At 49.4% G+C, this 23,354-nt stretch overlaps 1 pseudogene across 1 annotated transcript in view; it reads right to left on the bottom strand.

Annotated features, from left to right (window-relative positions):
- The window catches only part of LOC146871804 (PAT complex subunit CCDC47-like), a 319,820-nt pseudogene that overhangs the window by 237,624 nt on the left and 58,842 nt on the right, over window positions 1-23,354 (bottom strand). Inside the window, exon 6 of the transcript XR_014981079.1 lies at window positions 13,259-13,360. The product of XR_014981079.1 is annotated as a PAT complex subunit CCDC47-like (transcript). The remainder of the gene's footprint in view (window positions 1-13,258; window positions 13,361-23,354) is intronic.

Below are 23,354 nucleotides of genomic sequence, written 5' to 3'. Positions count from 1 at the left end.
CCAGCTTTTACAATTCCTTTAATGTCACCTCCTCCTCCTCTATCCCTCATGGGAAACAGCTAAAAATGGCCCCCTCTGCGAGTTTCAACAGCTCCCTCATTATTTCACTCTATAACAACGGTACGGTCATGATCCAAGCCAAAGACACCTGTCTCTCTCTCTTTGACCACCTCTTCCCTTCCCTACTCCCCTCCCCTGCGACCGGGTTATCCCTTGACTCTTCATCTAGCTCCACCAATTACTCCCTATCTCCTCCCCTGACCCCCCCACTCTCCAATAGGCTGCACCCTTGGGAGGCACAGGTCGACCCTGTTCCCTCTCCCTCCCCTGTGCCCTCCCCTCCCATTCTTCCCCCTCCCAGTATGCCCCCCCTCATCACTTCAGCCATACCTCTAGCTAACACGCTCCTTGTCCAATCTGCACCGTCCCGGTACTCCATTCTCATCTCCTCCCCCTATCCCTACCTGCCACCCCCCTCTTTAGTTCTCCTCTCTTCCAGCCTTCTCCCCTAGTTAACTTTCCTTACTTTCCCCTTATTCCCTCCTCCTCTCCGCTTTTCCACCCCCTCCTCCCCTCACTATGTACCCCGATTTCCCCACAAATCCATTCCATCTCTCTCCTTCCCCCCACTCCTCCAGCAATGCTGTGCTACCCCCTTTTCCCCCCCTGGTAACCCTTTCCCTCCCTCGGGCCTAGCAGAACCACTTCCTTTCTTCAACTTCCCTATCTCCCAACCCCCCTCACTCTGCCAGATACCCGCTCCCTCACAGCCACCTCACCTAGCTGGCAGGACCTCTCCAACCCCCTCCCCTCTCTTCCTCCCAAACCTCCTTCATCCCTATGACTCCACACATTCCTCCCCTCTCCTTCCGCCCCACCGCCTCGCTCCTCTCCTATCTCCCCCTAATTATGTCCTTAATTCCTATCCTTCTTGCAACGCCAACAAAGACAACTCTCCTTCCACCTCTGGTGCACCAACGCCTGCTCTCATACACCACCTTTCCCCATCTCTGAACCCTGTACCCCTACTTCCCTCCCGTTCCCCCACCTCTCCCTGCCTTCCACCGCCAAGTGCACCCCCTCCTGTTTCCATCGAGCCACCCAACATGCTGTGCTCTGCCTTACTCTCTCAGGAAAATAAGCTAGGCTCTCTAATCACCTCCATCTCCCAACTTGAAGCTACCATGTCCGTTTTAAGCTCCAAGATTTCGACTTTTTCATACACCTCAATTCCTTTGGAAAACACTCACCCTCCCACGAGATGCACCTCGCCCCCACACCCCATTATAGCCAAGCATAACCTGTCGTCTGCAAACTCACACAAGCTCTCGAACGCCACCCTTATTCCACTTTCATTTCCAAGTAACCCTACTATCTACACTATTCCGACCATCTCCTCTGTCAGAATCACTCATCCACCTAAACCCTCCCAAGCACCCTTGTATAAGTACAATATCCCCATCACCCCTCATAGCCCAAGTGCCCCCGTCACCAAAACAGTCTCGACAGAGCTGCGCTGTATGCTCCACAACTGCAGATCTGCAATAAAACACAAACTGGAAATCTCCGATACCATCATCCTGCACAATATTGACATGCTCTTCCTCACAGAGACCTGGTTCAACCATACCTCTCACTCTGTTTGATCTCCTAGTACCCACAGGCTATTCTATATTTAGAAATGATAGAATTGACAAAGTTGGGGGAGGTGTTGTAATCATCTTTAGAAACTCCCTTCAACTTAAGGCTCTTCCTAACAGCTCCTTCCACACTTTTGAATGCCTATCTCTTGAGCTTCAATTGCACCACCGCTCTCCTCTCAGATTCCATGCTATTTACAACCTGCCTGGTAGCAGCCCTTCGTTTATGGAGGAACTCACGGACTGCATCAGCGACCAATACTCGCAAAGTGACAATCAGATCTTCGTGGGTGACTTCAATGTCCACTGGGGCTTGCCTCAAGACACCTCTGCGAATTTGCTGGCCACCTTCCTCTCTGCAAACGATCTTATCCAACACTGCACAGAAACAACACCCTCCAAGGGCTCAATCCTGGACTTTGTTATTTCTAAAGCAGGCTTGCTGACTATCGCTACCCCTATTCATGTAGACTGGTCTGACCACCTCCTCATCCCATTCTCTCTTCACCTACCACACTCGGCCAACCTAAGAGGGCTACTTCCTGGTTCCGTGACACTAAAAATATTGACCTCGGTACCCTCTGTGATTCTGCCTTGCTATCACTTCCAAGGCTAGACCCGGACCTAGATGTTAACGAACTCACCTCCCAATGCCTCACAGTCCTTGCAGTCGAAATCAATAATGTCGCTCCTCTCCAAAGCAAAAAGAAAAGGCCTACTCCCTCAGCACCTTGGTTCAACAAATCCCTCTATGAAGAAAGGAAGTACCTAAGAGTCCTTGAGAAACAATGGAGACAAGCGCCCTCCACCGATAATTTGGCCACGCTTCGTTCAGCAAGAACCAAGTACCACAAGCACATCTTCCTTGGAAAAGCGTCGCACTTCAAATCCCTCCTCGACTCAGCCAAAAATAGACCCAAAAAACTATTCGACCTCATCAAGAACCCAAACTGCTCTCCCCCAACCTCCAAGTTGGAGGATTCTACTAAGAAAGCAGTGGAATTCGCTATATTCTTTGACGAAAAAGTGAAATCGCTTGTAGATCAAGTCATTCATCCTACCCCTACAGAGGAGCGCAAATCCCTAACCATTTGGCAGAACTTTGACCCCATCTCTGAAGATGCCCTCCTTAAATGCATCCTCGATACAAAGCCCTCTAACCATTCTCTTGACCACATCCCTAGTGCCATTGCCAATGACTTCTATACCCATTCTCTTTCCTATTGGACCACTCTGGTCAACCTCTCCCTCTGTCAAAGCTCCCTTCCTGTTTCCTTCAAAACTGGGCAGGTCATCCCTCTGCTTAAAAAAACCCACCGCTGATGTGAACGACCTCAACAACTACTGCCCCATCACTAACCTACCTTTTCTTGTAAAAATCACAGAAAAATGTGTAGCGAAAGAACTCTCTCGTCATATCAAGGACAATGATCTTCTTGACAATTTCCAGTCCGGCTTCATTCAAAACTGCAGCACTGAAACAGCCCTGCTGCAAGAGATTGATGACGCGCTGCGGATACTCGATTTGGGAGAGTCTTGTTTTATAATCCTCCTTGACCTTTCTGCAGCCTTTGACACTGTCAATCACAACACTCTCCTTATCACTCTTCAACAGAGAATGGGCATGGAGGGCACTGTGCTTAAATGGTTTGCCTCCTTCCTCTCTGATAGATCCCAAATGATCAAAATAGCGAACAGTCTTTCATCTCCTTTGGCGGTCGGTGAAGGTGTTCCTCAAGGCTCTATACTTGCACCCACATTGTTCAATCTCTATTTAGAACCTTTGGGAAATCTCCTTAGTAAAGCCGGGGTCCACTATCATCTCTGTTAGACCTGGCGATTTCTGGTTGGCTGAGGCGTGCGCCAAAGCCAGGCAGAAACCACCACTCTAGTCAGGGCAAGGGAGTTACACGCCAAAGATAACCCCTGCTCACCCCCTTGGTAGCTTGGCACGAGCAGTCAGGCTTATCTCTGAGGCGATGTGTAAAGCGTTTGCGCGCGCACCCAGCAACAACACCCAAGGCCCACCACAAAGGAAACTCCACACAAGGTATTCTATAAAAATAACCTTTGTATTATACACAACACATTAGATAAAAACACACACTTTACAATGTGCCAACAGGCACGGGCAGAATTTACAAGGGATTATGTACAAGACAGGGCCACCTGGACCACTGTCAGGAATTAGCACTTTTTAGCACAAAAATATATAAAATCACTGTAGCACAAAAATAACCTGTATAGCACACAACCCGTACTTACTGGTATCGGGGAAGTACCACCTGCGTAACCCTAACTACCTTAGGAGACTGTCACGCAGGGAACTAGAACCTCACTAGCACCACCTGCACTAGGAGAAAGCAACAACCACCTACGTATCACAATACCTGTAGGGGTAATAGGACGTTACACATGATGCATCACATTCAGAGGTGTAGGGAAGGAAAACACATGATGCCTAAAACATTCAGGGGTGTAAAGCAATGGCACATGACGCATCAAAACACATTCAGAGGTGCACGGAAGGAACACACATGATGCATAAAACATTCAGAGGTGTAAAGCAATGGCACATGATGCATCAACACACATTCAGAGGTGCAAGTAGGAACACAATTGCGCCAAAACTCCTATGCCACCACCTGTGGCAGTCCCTGGGCCAACTGGCCTGGAAGGGGGCTAGGACGCCCTGCGTTAGTCAAGCTGCGCCAGCTGCGCAAGCTGAAACGAAAATGGTCCCCCACCTAAACGTGGCAGCTGCCCACTAAGTGCTGGGCAGCTGTAAAACGAACTTCAGGCACTCTGCGTGCCTCGGGAGCCCTCTCTGGGCTCTGACCATTCACATATGTCCCCTAGAGCCCTCGTGGCTCGGAACAGTCGTGCTCCCCGTCGTTGGAGCGCTCCGGGCGCTCTGAACACCCGACAATGCCCTCTAGAGCCCTCGTGGCTCTGCACAACGTTGGAGCCTCACTGGGCTCAACAACAATGCCCCGTCGTTGGAGCGTCAGCGCTCTAGGTACTCAGGCCCCCTAGAGCCTCGCAGGCTCTAAATAACGTTGGAGCCTCTTTGAAGAATCAGCCGGTCTGGGACCGGCACCCACAGGCACACGCACGGAGTCCCCCAGCCCTCCTCACTTACCGGGCTGCTTTCTGGGGACTCCCGCGCTGTCTCCGCTTCTCTTGGTCCCGGCGGACTCCCGGGGCTGCTTCTCTACACGGAGGGGGCAGGCACCGACAATGTGCCTCGCGCCCCCCTCCGCTCCAGCTACTGCCGTCCTCCTCTCACGGTCCAGCGCGGGGTGGGCTCCCGCCTGGACCTTCACTCCTCCCGGGCACTTCTCACTGCACAGGAGCGCGGGGTAGGCTCCCGTCCGCTTCCTGTTTCAAAGTCCCGCCCCCGTCCTAGCGAAGGCTGCCTGACTTCCGGTTACGAACCGGGCTGCAGCGGTGATCTCGGTGATTAGAGGGGTGGGCTCCCTCCGTAAATGCAATCCTCGGCGGGGTAGGCACCCGCCGCAATAATAAGCAAATAAGCGGGGTGGGCACCCGCAAGCTGAATCAAAGTGCTTCACAGCGCTACAAAGTGAGCCAGCACTCGCAGCGCTACAAAGATCCTAACAGCGCTCCCAGGCGCTGAGAAACAGCAAGTCCAGGGAAACAGCGCGCACAGCGCTACAAAGTCCAGGAAGCGCTCCCAGGCGCTGTAGATCAACAAGAAGGTCCAGTAAAGAGTCCTCAAAGAACAGGGGGCACAGGCTGGGCCCAGAGCCAGCACACAGGGCCCTCCAGCAGGGAGGCAGTCCCCAGTGGCGGTCTCTCCTGGCGCCCAGCAGCAGCAGGCCCCCCCCTCAGATGATCCTGCAAGAGAACACCATGTAAGGGGACACAGCCCCTTTTTATACAGTACAAGGCTTTGTCTAAGGTGCAGGGAAGGGGCGAACCAGTTCCAACAGGTTCCTGAGCACTTTGTTTTGCTCAGCCCCTTTCCCTATTCACTGGCAGGGCTAGGGTCATTAGACGCACCACAGGGGCCGGCGCCAGCATTGTGTGGGGGAAGCCCTGTCCTATTCAGGACCCAGGTACACTCCTCCCCAGCCATCAACATGCTAACTCCCCATTCACCACTGGGTGACTCCTCCTGACTCTGGGGAATTCCCTAGTCCGTCACCTGACCTCACCAGCCAATCGCCAGACAAGCCACACATTTCAGACTGCACACTGAAGTGCCCACTTCTAGAAGTGGCACTTCCACACCAGGTACATGCACGCCGCACACATCAACGCGCAGCATTCACTCACACGAGTCCGCACATACCAAACACGGGCCTGCACACCCCACGCATCAGGAACTACCGGGACACATACATTCCCCCATGCATTCCTATGGGAGGGCAGGCCAACCTCTCAACACGCAAGCACTTTACCCTGGGACACAGCGGTAAAGTGCGCCGAAGTCCATAAAATCACTAAACCAAGTCACCATATTAAGCAAAAAGTTTCGGGGTGAACCGGCCAGAAGGGCCAAGTCCAACAATCTCTATGCGGACGACACTCAAATCTACCTTAAGGTGGCCTCCACTCACGATCTCTCCTTCCTAAGCTCTACTCTCGACTCCATTCAAAACTGGATGTTAACTCATCAACTGATTCTGAATCCCTCCAAAACTGAATTCCTCCTTCTCTCCTCCTCACTTTCTCCTCCCCCAGTTCAATCATGGATGGATCAGATGAATCTACTTAACAATAAACTCATCATTGTCGACAGCGCAAAATCCCTTGGTGTCCTACTTGACAAAAAAACTCAATCTACTCTCTCACATCGATTCCATTGCAAAGTCTGCTCGATACCAACTGCGCCTTCTTTGGGGGATTCGTCGCTTCTTCCCGGAGCACGACCTTAAAACCCTGGTCCAATCGCTGGTTCTCTCCAGATTGGACTACTGCAATTCTCTTCTTACTGGCCTCCCCAAATCCCACCTGTCCCCCCTGAAGTCTGTTCTCCATTCAGCAGCTCGTTTCATATATGGGGCCAAAAGAAGCGACCACATCACACCCATTTTATCCACCCTCCGTTGGCTGCCCATCGAGGCAAGATCTATCTACAAGAATGCCTGTATCACCCACAAAGCCTTGCACTCCTCCTCCTCTCGGTACCTGGCGAATAAACTGAAACTCTCTGGAGGCTCCAAACCATCACGTAATGCAGAAAATGTATTGCTTGAACCTCCCACGTTCAAGAAGGAAAGATCGATGGCCCAATCCTTTTCAGGCAACGCGGTGAGAATCTGGAACTCACTTCCACCTCAGCTCCGGACCACCACCTCTTCCCAGGCCTTCAAAACTGACCTCAAAGCTCTACTCCTTCAAAGACACTTCCAAATTTAATTCACGCCCTCTATTTTCTGAAGGAAGTCCTTCCATTTTAGGAAATTCTGTTCTCCATGCCTATAGAAGTGCCTTCCCAGTGTGTTTTGTGTTTTGAGTGTCTGCCATTTAGTGCAGCATTATACCACTACTTGTACTTTATACTCTTTTGTAACATGCACACATGTCACCTTTCCTTTTGTAATGTATCGTTTGCTTCCTCTTGTATTTTGTTTGCTTTTGATACATGCACAATTGCCACCATTGCGTCATGTAACGTAACGTTTGTTTTAGTGTTTTGAGTGTCTGCCATTTATTGCAGTTTTTTATCTCTACGTGTACTTTGTATGCTTTTGTAACCTGCACACGTCACTTTTTCCTTTTGCAACGTATCGTTTCCTACCTCTTGTATTTTGTTTGCTCTTGATACTTGCACAATTGTCTCTATTGTCTCATATAACGTAACGTTTGCTTTTGTAACATGCTCACTTGTAATTTTTCTCCTCATGTATCATTACTGTTCCTATTGTGAAGCGCTCTGACGCGTTCGGGTAAAGTCCGCGCTATATAAAAAAGCATTAAATAAAATAAAAGTAAATAAATCTGTACACTCTCTCCCTCGCCCTCCAATGGAAGGACGACCAGTTTCACTTCTTTGTAGAAATTTCACTAGAAACCTCATTGAGTGGCAATGCATGGTCGGGTTCCTAAAAAAAAGTTTGAAATACCATTTGGGCATAATTTGAGGTTGGCTATTGGGCACCATGTTACAACTATTGTGGTTTTAAATAGGGAAGACTGTGGAAACATTTTTATCCACTCCATTTCCTTATGGTTGGACCTGGAATAAATCGCCCTAGCAAAAGTCGAGCGGGGGCACAATTTGTGCGAATTCAGTAATGGGTGCAAAAGTGAACAAGCATTTGCAATGCAATCGGTCTCGCCCTTGGGAACGTACAAGTATTTAGCCATGCAGGTAACATAGAAACTTTTACAGTAATAGGTTCATTATAGTGCTGCTTTTTGTATTTTTTATATATATTCTTCAGCCTGTCGACCTAAAAAGAAAAGAAAGCACATGAAAACGCAAAAGAGGGGTTTAGGGCCCCTAGTCTGCCACAGGATAGGCCGTGTAGCTGTAGGTGTAAGAATCAAACTGGCAAAAGGTGACTTTTTACAACTAAAAATGACAACATTTCCACTATGCAACCGAGGCCTTACCTTTCTGATAAAAATAGAGGGTTAAAGTAGTGTGTTTATTTTTTTTTAGGTTTATATAACAAACTCGAACCAGATGCATTAGAGCGTGTTACATTCTACAAGGTCGGATCCTGTTTATTTAGGCAGAGGGAGATTAACTGATTTGCCTAGAATTACAGGATGCCGAGGCAAAGCTGGGACTTGAACTTGGTTCACCATTTCAAAAGATGGCAGCTCTGGCATCAACTCAATAGTTCACTGGGTTGTTTTGCCATGAAAACCGTCTGCTTATTGTTCATTTATGTGCTCATTTGCGGAATGTAGCCAACCTCTCCTATTATATAATTCTTGTAAAAATAGTGTGAAAATGAAACCAGGATGGCTAAAATTGTTACATATATTACAAACACCGGCAACTTTATCAAGGCAGGAAAAACAACAAAACGATGTCTAATTAGCAACAACGCAAACCCTTGTAACCGTTAAGCAATACCAAAAGAATATGTTTAATTTAGGACAGCAGTGCAATGAATGCAGTGGTTGGTGGTGGATTGAAAACTAAACCCAATAACTCCTACTCGACCTTTTATCTTACAACATAGGTAAAAGGAGTACCGTTTAGTCGGGCCCGTGCTGTGAAGTTGTGACACGAAGCACTACGGGTGAATTATTAAAACCCAAACTATGTCCTGGAGTGACCGGTCGCTTTTGAATATTGTTTGAAAAATGAGAACAATTGATTGGTTTGTTACCCGAGATGCGCAGCGCTGTGATAAGGCTGCTTGGTTTTGTGTTTATTGTTTTGGTATTTCCGGGTACTGTTTGCAAAATTAAATATTTGCAAATATTTTTGTCTTAAGATTCTGTTTTGTTAAAAACGCAAATCAGAGCAGATATTGTTCCTTGTTGGCATTTGCATTAAACACGACATGTATTGCTGTTATGTAGGAATACTTTTTTTATGCATAACCTGTGTTTATGACGTGCGCATTCATCCATGAGTTTCTTGGGGCTATCTGATTTTTGGGGGGGGGGTGGGCGAGGAGGCTAGCTCAAATATACTTATTTTATCAACTGGGGGGGGGGCGTGGGGTGAAGGGCTGATGGGACACAGAGCAAACTTTTTTTACTGATATTCTGCCGGTGTGCTAATTGACTAATATTCCACTGCCGGTGGTATGCGTTCTGGAAAACGGCCTATGTATGTTTCCTTTCTCTTTTATTGTGTTGGTGCTGAAGGCAGCTAGTAGTGTTGTTGACGTTCTTTATGATCGGAGCCTAGAGAGGTCAGGCGGGACAATGAGGCGGAGTGAGGGCAAAGAATTGGCGCTGGCGAGAGAGACCGGGGTCCAGTGACCGGAGAGAAAAATACAAGGAAAAGAGGACGCTTGTATAGTGCCTCTCCCTAGTATGTTTGAGGAGGTAAAGTATTCCTGGTCAGCGGGGGACAGTGCAGCACGTTGAACAGTGTCGGAAATTTGGCAGCGGGATCTTTAAATCAGGGGCAGTCTGAATGTCCCATCCAGCCACGATAGTACAGGATGGAAGCACCCAAAAAGAAGATGCGCCAGCGCCTTGGGTGAGGTTTTAATAAAAAGCAAAAGTGAAGTATACGCAGGGGTTTCATATTTATAGTTTGCCTCAAAGGCATGACATTTTCGACGAAGAACATTGTGAGCTGAAGACTATGTTGATGGCCCAAGGAGGAGCGTGAGCTAAAGAATGGAGCAGCTGCAGATCAAGGAAAAGGAGAGAAGGAATGACAGGAAAAAAGAGCGAAAAGCTCACATGAAAAAAACAAGCATTGGCCGCGCGGCCGTGAAAATGACACGGCCGCGCGGCCCGCGAAAGTGAGAGTGATCGCAGACGCGATCAAACACGGCGGAGGTAACGCATATGGCGGCTGCACGCGTGCACACTCACGTGCACGCAAGCTGTAGGCCACAGGCAGCACTTGGAAAACCCGCATACAAAATGTCTCGGCCAGACCAGCGCATGCGCTGGATCAGGCGAGACCTAAAAAGGGAAGCAAGATCCATACACAGTTTTATGATGGTGGCCTACCCAGGAAGGTCCTCTGAAGCATGCAAATGAATTTTTGACCTATGGGGTAATCAAAATGATGTTGGAACTCTTTTAGGTGTTGCTGTCCCTAAAATGATGAGCCCTCTATGATGCCTCTAGTAATACGAGCGCTCATCCATGATATCGAGGATGCTCAGAGAGGAAAAACAAAAAACAAAATATTTCTAAGGTAGGGTTCAGAGAGACATGGGTAAGAGCATATCTCCAACATATAGGGTACCCACAAATAATTAGGTTTGGGAAAGGCGAAATTAACAACTCTATAAACAGTAAATGTTGTATTTGTCGTCCACAGAGGTAATCATATATTTAATAACTGATCCAACGCTCTTTTTAATATATCAATTTAGTTTCTTATCTTTTTCACACTTTTCAAAACATGCCTTCTGGAGAATTTTAGTTTGATAGAGATGAAAGGGAAGAGCTCAGAATTCTGGTATCCATCTCCCAGAGCCGAAACCAAGACCCGAGAGACTGTTACTGATGCTGCGACTGTAGAGGTTGTTTGGCAAAGTGACAGCATAGAAAGACTATGTGAGGGTGTGCCCATGACAAGCGTGGTTATTTTTTTCATTTTAAAAGAGAAACAGAAGGACTGTTTAAGAGCAGCAATGCTGCTATAAGTTTCTTTTGGCTTTTAAAAGATAAAATATGTAAAGCTAATGTTGCCTGTACAAAGACATGTTTAACGTCAGAGTTTTCTTTCGTTGATTTTACAAGTGTTCAGTTGATTCCTCGCATGGGCAGGACAATTTAGTGTTTATTAATATTAATGGAGATCCCTTGGCAAGAAGATGCACTTATCTTTCTTTTTTTTTTTAACAGTTTTATATAGCGCGAACTTGACCCGAATGGGTTGCTGCGCTTTCTCTAGGTTGGGCCCAAATCTGAAGTCCTACAATAAGCTTTGCTATTGCACCCTCTCATGTGGGGGGAAAGCTTACCTGCCCTAAAAAGGGCCTGAACTGCACCCACCAAGAGATGTTTTGTTTAACCCAGGCAAATTTGCAACATCAAGCTGAGAGGAGAATTTGTGAGGAGAACAACTCCGTCAGAGGCTGTTCAGGAGCAACAAGCTATAAACAGCCAAGCTGATCAAGAGAAACCAAGATGATAACATAAAATAAACAAGCATTTGCAATGCAATAGGTCTCGCATTTACGCTAGTTTGAGCTATTGAGATTGTAAATGACAATGCCTTTTTTTTGTTTTCCTTTTTTAAAACCGAAATAAAAGGCATTGTTATTTATAATGCCAATAGCTCAAACTCGCGTAAATGCTACACATCGTGATTCATATTACCACAAAAGTAAAGTCCAGAATTAATGTACTATTGCGAATTGCTAAACGAATTGGAATCATTCTGGCATAGAGGGTATGTTTAGGGGTTATCGTTGAGTGTCGAGCATACAAGACCTGCAGTCATTATTAAAAGCTGGTATTCTCAACTGCTGAAGAACAGTGCCTTGCTTGCCACTGTGTGCTTTATAGCGGCCCTTGGTACAGACGGACTGACCCGTCCACGGACACTTTTCTTGCCCCTTTACGGAGTTCGATCCCTCCACGGACTGCGATTGGCAGGCTGCGGTCATGGCTCGCGGACTCTGCGGGCACGAGGTGTGACTGCGGCTCGCGGACTCTGCGGGCACGAGGTGTAACTGCAGCTCCTGGACTATGAGGGCACAAGGAGGGAGTGCGGCTCGCGGACGGCGCTCGCAGGTAGGAGCGCCTCATGGTGGAAAAGTTGCATCTGAGAAGCCGTGGCCGCAGTTCGTGAAGGGTTGCCCTCTGCTGCACATATCAAAAGTTTAATAAGTGATGGGAGGGAATTTAAACAAGAGATGAGCTGCACTGTGACGTGGGGTGCACTGTGACGTGGGGTAAGCTAGTAAGTGCACGTGATTGCCTTGCTGCTGATGATCACGCTCTGTACAGCACGAGGCTCGATTATCCCTCTGAGGTCGCTCTCCGTAACCATTGAATGCCGGCTCGCTGATATAATTAATACTAGGCCGTGTAGAAATGCCGCCGAAAACAAATCAACCGCATTACTCACTACGAGTGTACTCTTAGCCTGCCGTGTTTAGCAGTAAGCAGTCCATATTCACGATCTCGTTTTCCAGGGTCCGCAAGGTTCTTTTCACAGTTCCGCAAGAAGTCGTTGTCGGTGGTATCGTTACTGTTCTGCAGTTCCGCTCGTCACCACTTTTAAGGAGACGAAGATTTCATAACGTGAACAAGTACTTTCGTTATTAGAGGGGGAACAAGCACTGCCATGACGTTTCCGTTTGGCTTTTTCTGCCGTCGCCTCGCCTGCAAAAAGGTTTCTTGTCTTTATGGGGCCATGTGTTTGGCCCCATAAAGATAGGAAACCTTTTGCGACCAACGCAAAGCAGGCGAGGCCGTCCAAATGGGACGGCTCAAAAAGCCAAGCGAAAACGTCACCGGCACCTCTTTTCCAATGGCTGGCCACCGTTTAGCATAAACGGTGACGCCAGCCAATGGAAAAGAGGGGCGGGGCTTAATGCCCCTTACAGAAAATACCTGTTAACACTAAATCTCGCCAGCGAGACTGCGAATGTCTGCGCAGTCTTACGCCAGGCGAGACCTAAAAATCATCTAGGATGTGGTGCTACAATAGTGCAAGCCTTAGTAAAGTTGGTGAGTTTGCAACATCCTGACCAACCATGTATCCCTATGAAGCCCATATGATCCTCTCTTCTTCAAGCCCTAAGATTGCCTGCCTGCAGAGCCCGTGAAGGCCAGGGTCTGTTGGCTTCGAGAAGGTCAGCAGATTTTGAAACTATTTTAACCATCTCTGTAATAATTACAGACACTATCCTTCTCTCTATGTGACATGGATACTAAATACTAGACATCACCACACAGCAGTCACATTTCACCCATTACTTCCATATGCCAATGATTACCTTCTAGAGGATTACAGAAGAAGGATCTAAACATACCAGGTCCTGCATCTCCTTCTGGAGCCAGGTCAGTGCTTTTCGTGTTCCAACAGCAAAAACATAGGTGTCCATATCCTCCTCATTCATTGTTACTTTTATTTGCTGGCAGGAGAGAGGAAGGGAAGACAAAGAAGTTTGAGGCATGAGACACTAGAGAAGAGACGTGTGAGCAGTGTAGGTTGCCCTAATTTAGAAAAACACAAAATACTCTTCAATTAACATACAGTATGTGCTTGTACAGCTCCATTATTCACTGTACTGTAAATTGAAAAACAGATTTCTATGTAGCTGGATATTTTCATCACTGTTCATATAGAGCATTTGTTTCATCTTTGGGAGGGCAGAGGATGGAGGATAAAGTTTCTCCCGTCTCCAAGTTGGTAGTTTTTTTAATTTAAAAGTATTGGCATACAGCATGATTCAGTACATTGATTGTAAACCCCACATATGTCCAGCGCTTTACCTCCATACATTTCCCAGCACAGTCTCGAGCCCTGCAATACCTCTGGTCTTTGGGCAGCCTTCCTCGGGGCCCATTACTAGGGGAGGATGCCTGAACAAACACAGCAAATAATACTAGATTATGCATGGTATATTTCCCTACTCGGGGATGGGAGAGGCCACAACCTCAGGCGCTAGCTGGTCCAACCTTTCTAGTCGTTCACGCCGCAGCTCTATCGTACGGGAGATACAAATATCGCCTCGGTATCTGTTCCACTTCCCCCACCGATGGTCCCACTTCCCAGGGCAGCCCCGTCCCTTGAATACCGTTTTTTCAGCGATCATGGCCGCGTCCATATCCTTTGCCCAATCTGGTACCAACGGGACCCCATCCAATTCTTTGCAATGTTGCGCTTTGCGATAGTAAAGCCCACCGCAGCCCAAGCCTGTTCAGCCAGGGAGAGGTCAGTCGCCGACCAGATGTTTAGAAGGCAGAGCTGGGGGGACTTTTGCAGCGGCTTATCACATGTTCTCGCCATTTGACGGGTGACTGCATCCCAATACTGTTGTATGTGTGGGTATTACATAATATGAAAAAAAGTGCCTACTAGGTTACAGTGCCGAAGACAAAGCGTGTCAGGACGCCTACCCAAGCGGTACAGGAGCTTGGCATCAAAGTAGACTCTATGGAGGATCTTCAACTGGATTAACTGGAGCCGCATGGGAATGGCTACTTGCGTCACGCCAATCCTCCTCTTCTATAGTGCCCAGGTCTGTCTCCCAGCTCCCTTTCAGTTTCTGCATTGGATCAGGACGGTTATTGACAAGCTTTTTGTACGTAAATGAAATGGCCTTGCGGTCCATGGGGTCTAGTAGCAACCTGTCTTCCAGGGGGGACGAGTCGGGAAGAAGGGTCCCCCTCGGTATAGCTGTCAAAATGGCATGTCTAATCTGGAGGTACCGAAATGCCTCTGATGGCGCAAGTTGGAACTTCGTCTGGAGGTCACCAAAGGAGGCCATCCTCCCCTTCACCCACACGTCCCCCACTGTAGAAATCCCTATTGTGTCCCATTTATCGAACCCAGGGCATTGACTGAGTCGACCCAACTTTTCCGGCTCCCACAGCGGTGTCGCCTTGGTCACGCTATTGGACCACCCCAGCTGTCTCGTGACTTTGTGCCAGGTGTCCACCGTACGGACAGTGGGGCCAGTTAACTGCAATTTACGGGGATTTGTGTACAGCGCCCTATTGTAACCACCTGTCCCCATGAGTCAGCGGTCCGTTCGGAAGTTGGGATCATCATCATCATACTGGCCGAACACCCAGCTGTTAATGGCAACCAACTGGGAGGCCTGATAGTAGAGTCGTAGATCTGGCAACCCTATGCCCCCGTCATCCCATCCCATCGTGAGCTTGGATAGTGAAATGCGTGGGGCTCGGTCTTCCCATAAAAGGCCCCAGACAACGCCGTCGATTTGGGCAAAGTAGGACTCTGGAATAGGTATAGGGGCATTTTGCAGTGCATATAAAAAGCGTGGCAGCGCTAACATCTTAAACAGGGACGTGCGTCCCTGGAGGGTAAGGGGGAGCGATCGCCAGTGGAGGGCATCTGACTTAAGGCGTTGAAGAGGCCCGACTAGGTTTTGTTCGTAGAAGAGATCCGCATCCGGCATGACAATTATGCCAAGGTAGCGAAAGCCGCGGGCTGCGACTGGTATCTCGTAGCCCCTTGGACTGGCGGGGGGGGACACCCCACAACGCAAACATTTGGGACTTAGAACAGTTTATACTATATCCCGAGTGGGAACCGAAAATATGGAAAATGTGCAGCACCCGCCGTATGGATCGCGCTGGAGAGGCCAAATATAAAAGAATATCATTGGCGTATAAAGAAATGCGATCCTCATGGTCCGCCGTCCACCTGAGCCCCAATCTCTGGATCCCCCCTGACCCAGACAGCCAACGGCTCCAACACCAGAGCGAAGAGCAGGGGAGACAAGGGACACCCTTGTCTCATACCCCGGTGCAGAGCAAACGTGGCCGAGCGATGGTTGGTAACCGTGACATGTAAGGTAGGTTGTGTATATAATAGCCTAATCCAGCGTATCAGTTTGGGACCGAACCCCATGCGAACCAGCACTGCGCACAGGAAGTCCCATTCAATAGTATCAAACGCCATGCTGGCGTCCAAAGATAGGAGGATCGCGTCTTCTTCGATAGTAGTAATCCTACCGAGAGCCCCGTTCACCCTCCGTAAATTGCAGGCCGGGTTTCTGCCCGGCATGAAGCCGGACTGATCCGGGTGAATTAAGTCAGTAACATGAGGAAGAAGTCGATTAGCCAGGAGTTTAGCCAAGATTTTGGCCTCAACAGTTAGCAGGGAAATAGGGCGGTAGGATTTGCAGTCATCTACCGGTTTGTTGGGTTTGTGGATGACCACGATGGCGGCGTTACGTACATCGGCCGGGAAGAGTCCCAGCTCAAAGCACTCCTGGTAGAGGTTTAGCAAGTGTGGGGCCAACAGTGCAGACATGGGTTTAATAAGCTCGATGGGGAGCCCGTTAGGACCCATTGCCTTGCCAACGCGCACTCCGTGAATAGCCTTCTGGATCTCAGTCTCGGTGATATCCACCTCGAGCGCTTCCCTGTCCTGTGGGGAGATGTTGGTCACCCCTATGGTGGCCAGTAGGTCAGCCGACAGCGGAGCTTGGGAAGTCGGCGACGCGGCATAGACCTCTTCAAAGTAAGACACGAAAATGTCAGCAAAGAGTTGGGGATCCCTGAGACGCGTACCGTCCGTGAAGCCTGCTCTTTGCGCTCCAGCCATGCCAGGAGTTACCTGTTCGCTCCCCAAGTTCATACACCCCGTGCCGTGAAGACAGTGCGCGTATTGTAGCCTCTTCCAGAAGCAGCTTTTTATAGTCCTGCCTCTTGATTTTGAGGCTATGCTGAGCATCGTGGTCAGCGCCGGCCGCGGTGAACGCCTCCAAAGCTAAAATTTCCGCTTTCATCTCACCCACTCTTTTGGATCTCTCAGTCCAGTGCCCTACCACCAAGGAGAGGGCCCTACCCTTTATTACGGCTCCAAACACTCCCCACAAAGTCAAAGCTGAGTCAAATGTTCCCACATTGTCTACAAAATAGTTTTCAGCATCCTTGCGTAATGCGTCCTTGATGTGGGGGACCCTCAACGCCCATGGTTGCACGGTGAGTGTACCCGGGCTCCTGACCCATCGTATTGTAAAAGATGTCAGGACAGGGGAATGGTCCGAGATCCCGCAAGCAAGGCATGCGGTGCCAACAAAGGAGTGAATGTCCTGGGCATGTGTGAATAAGTGATCGATACGAGATTGGCTACCATGTGCCCCTGACTGAAACGTGAAGTGCGTGTGTAGAGGATTGTGCCATCGCCAAATGTCCACCACCCCGAAAGCATTACTGAAATCAAATATTTGTGAGCCCCGCGGGGGATCCTCCCGAACCGGCAGACGGTCACGAGAACCATCCATGGCCAAATTGAAATCCCCACCCATCACCAAGATCCCCAGGGGTAATTCCAACAGCAAGGCACCTACTGCACGCAGCGTCATTCTCTGCAACCCCGGGAGGGCATAAACGGATACAATATTGATAACACGCCTCTCCCATGTGCCTGTAACTGCCGCATATCTGCCCTGAATGTCCGTCCAGGAGTTATGAACAATGTAGGGACAGTTCTTACGGAGAAGAATCCCCACTCCCCTGGAGCCCGAGGTGAAGCCAGAGTGGACCAGCAGCTGATAACCTTTCCTATTCAAGGCTCCACACTTGTTGCCAATAAGGTGCGTTTCCTGCAACATTACTACATCAAGGCCCTGCCTTTGGATATAGTGCAGTACGATACCCCTTTTAATTTTATCCCCCAGACCGTTAATATTCCCCGTCGCCAGTTTAAGCATAACGTCAGTTGCCATTATATGGGCCAAGGGGGGAGAGAGCGCAACAGGATGCGTCTATGGACGTGGGGTGCCCCCGGGCCACTCCCGAGCTCAAAACCCTTAACCCTGGACCAGAGGCTAAAAATATGGAGTTTGTGAGCGCTAAACGCAGTGGGACCAAGTCGAATGTGGAAGCATCGAACATAATCGTGCACCGATACAGAACATGCAAAAACCAAAAACCATAACAATACCAAACCCCAGATCCCCCCCTCCCCCTGACTTCCCTCCCAAACTCACACTCCCCTCCCTGCCTCCCTGCATAACGGACCTAAAACCGCCCGCCACCCCCAACTTGCAGAGTGCCTGTCGCCCACCCCATACATTTCAAGGGACATGATACAACCCCATTCCCTAGAGCATCAAGAAAGAAAACAGTGCCTGCCCCGGCCCACCAGACCTCAAATAGTCAGATAAAGCGAAATCACAGAGCCGGCTGCCACAACCTGTCGACAGGCCAACAGTTCTGCTGCAAAAATCTGCTCAATCTGTGAAGCCGCACCCCGCTCCCCATCAAACCCCCAACAGAACTGAATGAGCCAAAGTGGGAGAAAAAGAAGAGAGAAGACCTCCTCAGTAACAGTCTAAGGCTGTTGATAAAGGGTGGGAGGGAACCACTACGGTGATGCAGTCCGCCACTGCCCCATCCCTGGGCGTTGTGGCGCTGACAGGGGCTCAGCAGCAAAGATGGACAAGGCCAGCTACCCACGGCCCAGTTCATCGTGGGGCTCCCCCCAGTGGGCGCCTCGCCTCCAAAGATGCGTGCACACCCGATCACAGGGGCCGTGTATTCCAATATGTGGTAAAGCCAGAGGTCGGCACCCCCGGTCGCCAGATGTATGGGCAGCCTCAGTGGCGGGCGGGAAAGGTCAAGGAGATCCGACGCCAGCAATGCCCGCGGCCCACTCACCATGCCGCGACCCCGGGGTCGAGCTCCAAGTGCGCCCGGGCAAGGGCTGGACGTGCTACGGGCCTCTGATGATGCCCTGCTGTCAGAGACACTCGCGCGCCTGTGCGTGTAGGCTGTGTGACTCCGAACGCTTCTGGACGGCCCACCCGGAACTCCCCGCCAGCTGGTAAATCGCAGAGTTAACGCTGAGAGCCACCGGCCGCTGGGTACATGAGCAGCCACGGAGTCTGGGCCCGCCACACCGGGCGGACAAGTCATTGCAGTCCGTCTCCAAATGACGCAGCCCTCACTCCACGCCGCGACCTCGGCGTCGATTTCTGTGCGCGCCCAATGTTGATCTTGGCGTGCGCCACGTCGCCGGAGCCCCGGTTTGCTATCAAGGCCTGCCGCACCTCACAATTGCCTCTGAGGACCCTGAAACTGCGTCCAGTCCCCGGACCGGGGGTCACCCACAGCCGGGCAGTAAGTAGGGCGATGGCGGCCGGGGCCAGCAGAGATTATGCGGATAATATGGGAATGGCGCAACGGAGTTCAGCTACTGTGCGGCCATTTCCCTCGGCAGTTGGCCACGCCCTCCAAGTTGGTAGTTTTTGATCAGAAAAAATTATATTCCTGAGTCAGGACAGGCCAAAATAAAACAAAAACAAACACAAAAAAAATAAAAAATTTGCACTGCAATCAACTGAACATCAATTACTTTTACTCTTCAGCCATGTTCACACCAATCAGCTTGTGGCTACCGTAATTTGGTTATCTTATAGTCGCTGTAATAAAAAATGGCACTGGAAAGTCCAGTGGTCAACCAGCTACTTCTACTAAATAAGGAGGTTTCTTCCTCTGGGCAAGCAACATGGTAGGTCCAAGCACTGGGTCCTACCCAGTGATCAAGATGAGGAATTTAGAAGCAATCTTTAATGCAGCCCTCTTGTGTCTCTCATTTAAATTGCATAGCTTTTGTATGTGTTGTCTTTCATTCCTTTTCTACCATAAAAAGATAAAAGTTTGGAGTTTCAGGCCACCATGTCTACTTTCATGGTCTACAGCAATTCTATTTTACTGGTGCTCCCCAACTAATTGTTGAAGTTCAGTTATTCAGACTGCCGCTGACCCCACTACTACACAATCTAGCATGTCTGCACAGGCGTCAGGATGAGGAAATGTATAATCTTCAAGTCACGGTGTCAAGTGCACAAAGCAATCTATGGAGCTGGTCACTCTTCCCACAAATCATGTTTGTCTCTTCATCTCTCTCAAAGGAGGTATGTGAGATGCTTTTGCATGAAGTGATGCCTGCGTGTGTGGGTTTGAATGTATCCTTCCATTGTGTGTAATCTTGAGACTGGAAGAAGGATGATGGGCATTTCTTTGCGACTCCATACAGGTGACTGCACAAGATGGTGGTTTCCCTGTAGGGCGATATTCAATGTCCACGTGATGGCTTACCTGTACTTTTGATACGCGCCACTCCCCAACACTGCAAGGTGGCAATGGTGTTGAGAAATAAGCTTGTCCCTTACATAGAGAGGTTTCCCGTGAGCTTGAAGAAACTCAGCCCTACCTCTTTTCCAATGCTGTTGGCTAGAAATTCACATGTGGGGCATGACCAAGCTGACTTGAATCTACATAGTAACAGACTGGTTTTATGTACTTTTTTGTTGTTATAACATTGAACAATTAAACCTAACTAGATAATGATTGGGAGGAGGGAACATTCATAAATAAGACAAATAATAGAAGCATAATACAGGTTTATTAGTAAAAGGAACATGGGGGAAGGTGCTGGAGACAAACAGCGTTGGCATTGTCACTAGTAGCATACAGTTAAGACTATCAAAACAAGACTGGTTTGTGCTAGTTTCTGGGCTCAATACCGAAAAGACATTCACTTTTGATCAAGTCTTGCTTCCCAGACATGGCTGACAGTTTTATAAGCAGAGGCAAAACTTAGTCCATCACAAGCGTAAGAACAGAGGTTCAGTGAACATCCAACCTTGTGCTATTGCGAATCCTGATGCCAAAAGAAAATGCAAGATTATTCTGCGGTCAAGTATAGCTCCCATTAAGTAGGTCAACACAACAGATGTGTCTGAGTATGTTCTCCCAATAGATATTCCCACAACAGCACATACACCTTAAAAACAAAAGTCACAGACCCCTACTACATGAGCATGTCAGAGTCAAACACTGATAAAAGCAGAGTTTGTGGGCACTGTGCTGAGAGCTAAGGGAATCGTCAGTTTCTCTAGACCACGGGTACTCATAGTACGGCCCGCGGGCCGCTAGTGGCCTGGCAAGCCTTCCTTGGCGGGCCGCGGACCTTGCAGACATTGTACCTGTGTTTTGTTTTTTTAAAGAATGTCAGCAAACACCGCCGGTTGCAGCAGCGCAGACTCCAAGAGACTCTGCTCTATGGGAGCCGGGCGATTCCAGTGATAGTCAGAGTGGAGCTGCAGGGGGGCTAAGAAGAGGTGAAAACACCAAAGCCTCATTAACATGTAAATGGCACTTTAAAGACCTGTGAAGTACTCAGGTGCGGCTGTGTGTGTGCCCGGGAAGCTGTCTCAGCCCGGGTTGCCACACACGCAGGGGGGTGGTTGCTGAAGCCCTTTCAGCCCAGTGGGCGTTGCGCGCCTGGGTCTGGGCTGGCGTGGGTTCACACTTACAAGTGCAGGACTACCCACATCTGCCAGTAGGGCTGCCACCTTTCCACAAGAAAAAACGCTATTTGTTGCTGTTTTAATAGTCTGCAAAGGCCCGTTTGTGATGCTAAACAGGACTGTAAACGAAATCGTATGTATTCCTCTGATATTCATAGGTTTTATTTTGCTTGATTTTGCTTGCGAGAAACTGTCACTCACAGTTGTTACAAGGTTACAGTACCACTTTGATTTGTTTGGGAAAAATTTTGATTTGTTTCTCTAGCCCCACCCCCAACTAACCCCACCCCCACTGGTGCGGCCCTCGGCCACAAACCACACCGTAATTTTGGCCCTCGAGCGAAAGTTTGTGAGTACCCATGCTCTAGACCATGTTTACACAGGATCGCTTTAATTTCCCATGTATATTTTGACAACCAAGTTGCCATATGAGAGGTAGGGCAGAGGGTTCGATAGAAGGGAATTTCTCGAGACACCAGATTTTTCCTATCGTGGACTGTAAGAAAGTGCCCTCTTTTTGCATGGTTGCCCCCATTTTTGCCAAACTGCTGATGTACTGTGACTGAGTGTGTCCAGTATTCCTGCAAACCAGGTACCCAGGGCCTATGTTCTCTCCCTAAACTGCATTAAGACAAACCCCAATTGACACTCTTTGGCCACATGTCAGTCCTTGTAAATGGTACCACAGGTACCAAGGGCACTGTGGCCAGGAAAGGCCTCTAAAGGCTGCAGCATTTATTGTGCCAACCTTAGAGGCCCTGAACCTTTACACACACACACACACACACACTGCCATTGCAGGCTGTGTGTTTTGGTGCAGAACAAAGTGAAGAGTCGACATGGCACACATCCCTGTGTGCCATGCCTACAACCCACTGCCCTGGCATAGGTCAGCCACCCCTCTAGCTTGGTGCACTAAACTAGTGGTGAGGGTACAGGTGCATGAGCCCTGTACCCCTACAGTGTCCAAACCAATTCTTAGACATTGTAAGTGCAGTAATGCCATTAAGAGTATATGGTACTGGGAGTTTGTCATTACAAACTCCAGAGCACCATAATGGCTTTACTGAAAACTGGGAAGTTAGGTATCAAATTTCTCAGCACATTAAACCCGCACTGATGCCAGTGTGGAATTTAAAAAATGCACTCAGAGGGCATCTTAGAGATGACCCCTGAAAAACGAACCAAATCTAGTGTCCTGGCTGAGTGGCTGCTCGCCAACTGCCACCACCAGACATCTTTCTGGACCCCTGGCTCGACAGCCTGCTTCTCTCTGTGGTCTGAAACAATGCACATCCTGGGACGAGGTGCCAAGCTTCAAAGGCTTGCTGCCTCCCCCAGGATGGGCAGTGTCCATGAAGGGGAAGCTTCAAAGGCTTACCGCCTTTGTGAGCTACCCCAGCCATTTGCTGCTTTCAGCAACTCGCCCCCACCAGTTCTGACCCCTACTTTGGGTGCCTGAATCGGCGGGAAAACCAAGTGAGGAAGGGAGGTGTGCCCATCTTTGTCAACCCCACCCCTCAGGCGGGGAAGGCGAGGTGAAGCACAACTCTCAGTCCCCGCCATCTTGCAGATGGGGGGACAAAGCCAACCAGAGAGAGGCATACGTCCCCCTCCTGCTGGAGGGTGGCATAATAGGGGGTGTACCCACCCCAAGCAAGGGACCCATTGGTTCCGAGCTTTACTTACCTGTAACGCCCCAAAATGTAGCACTTAGGAGCAACCCCGAACCTTGCCTCCTCAGACAAGAACCGACTAGAAGAAGCGAAGAAGAAGGACCAAAGAAGCCATGCTGAACTAAGAAGAAGCGGACGCCAACTTACTTGGCTCCAGCCCTACCAGCCTGTCCCCACCTCGAACATGCTCCAGCGAAATCCCGGTGTGTCCTGCAGCCCTCAAAAACCCGAAGGACCAGCCCTGCCTTCCAAAACGAAGACTGTCTCCCGTGAGCACCGGATTTGCTCACCCACAGACTCTGACTCCAGCCAAATCCGCGGTCTACACCACTCTGCACCCGACGCCCACGGCCCGAGTTCGAGTGGCCCAACACCACGAGGAGGTCTCCCTTGCGATCCTGACCTGAGATCTGGTGATCTCTGACCTGCCTCGA

This window comes from Triturus cristatus, chromosome 1_1 (assembly GCF_964204655.1).
Source record: "Triturus cristatus chromosome 1_1, aTriCri1.1, whole genome shotgun sequence".
In the NCBI taxonomy this organism is placed as follows: Eukaryota; Metazoa; Chordata; class Amphibia; order Caudata; family Salamandridae; genus Triturus; species Triturus cristatus.
Note: the sequence above shows the minus strand (reverse complement) of the source record. Positions and strands in the feature narration are given on the sequence as shown.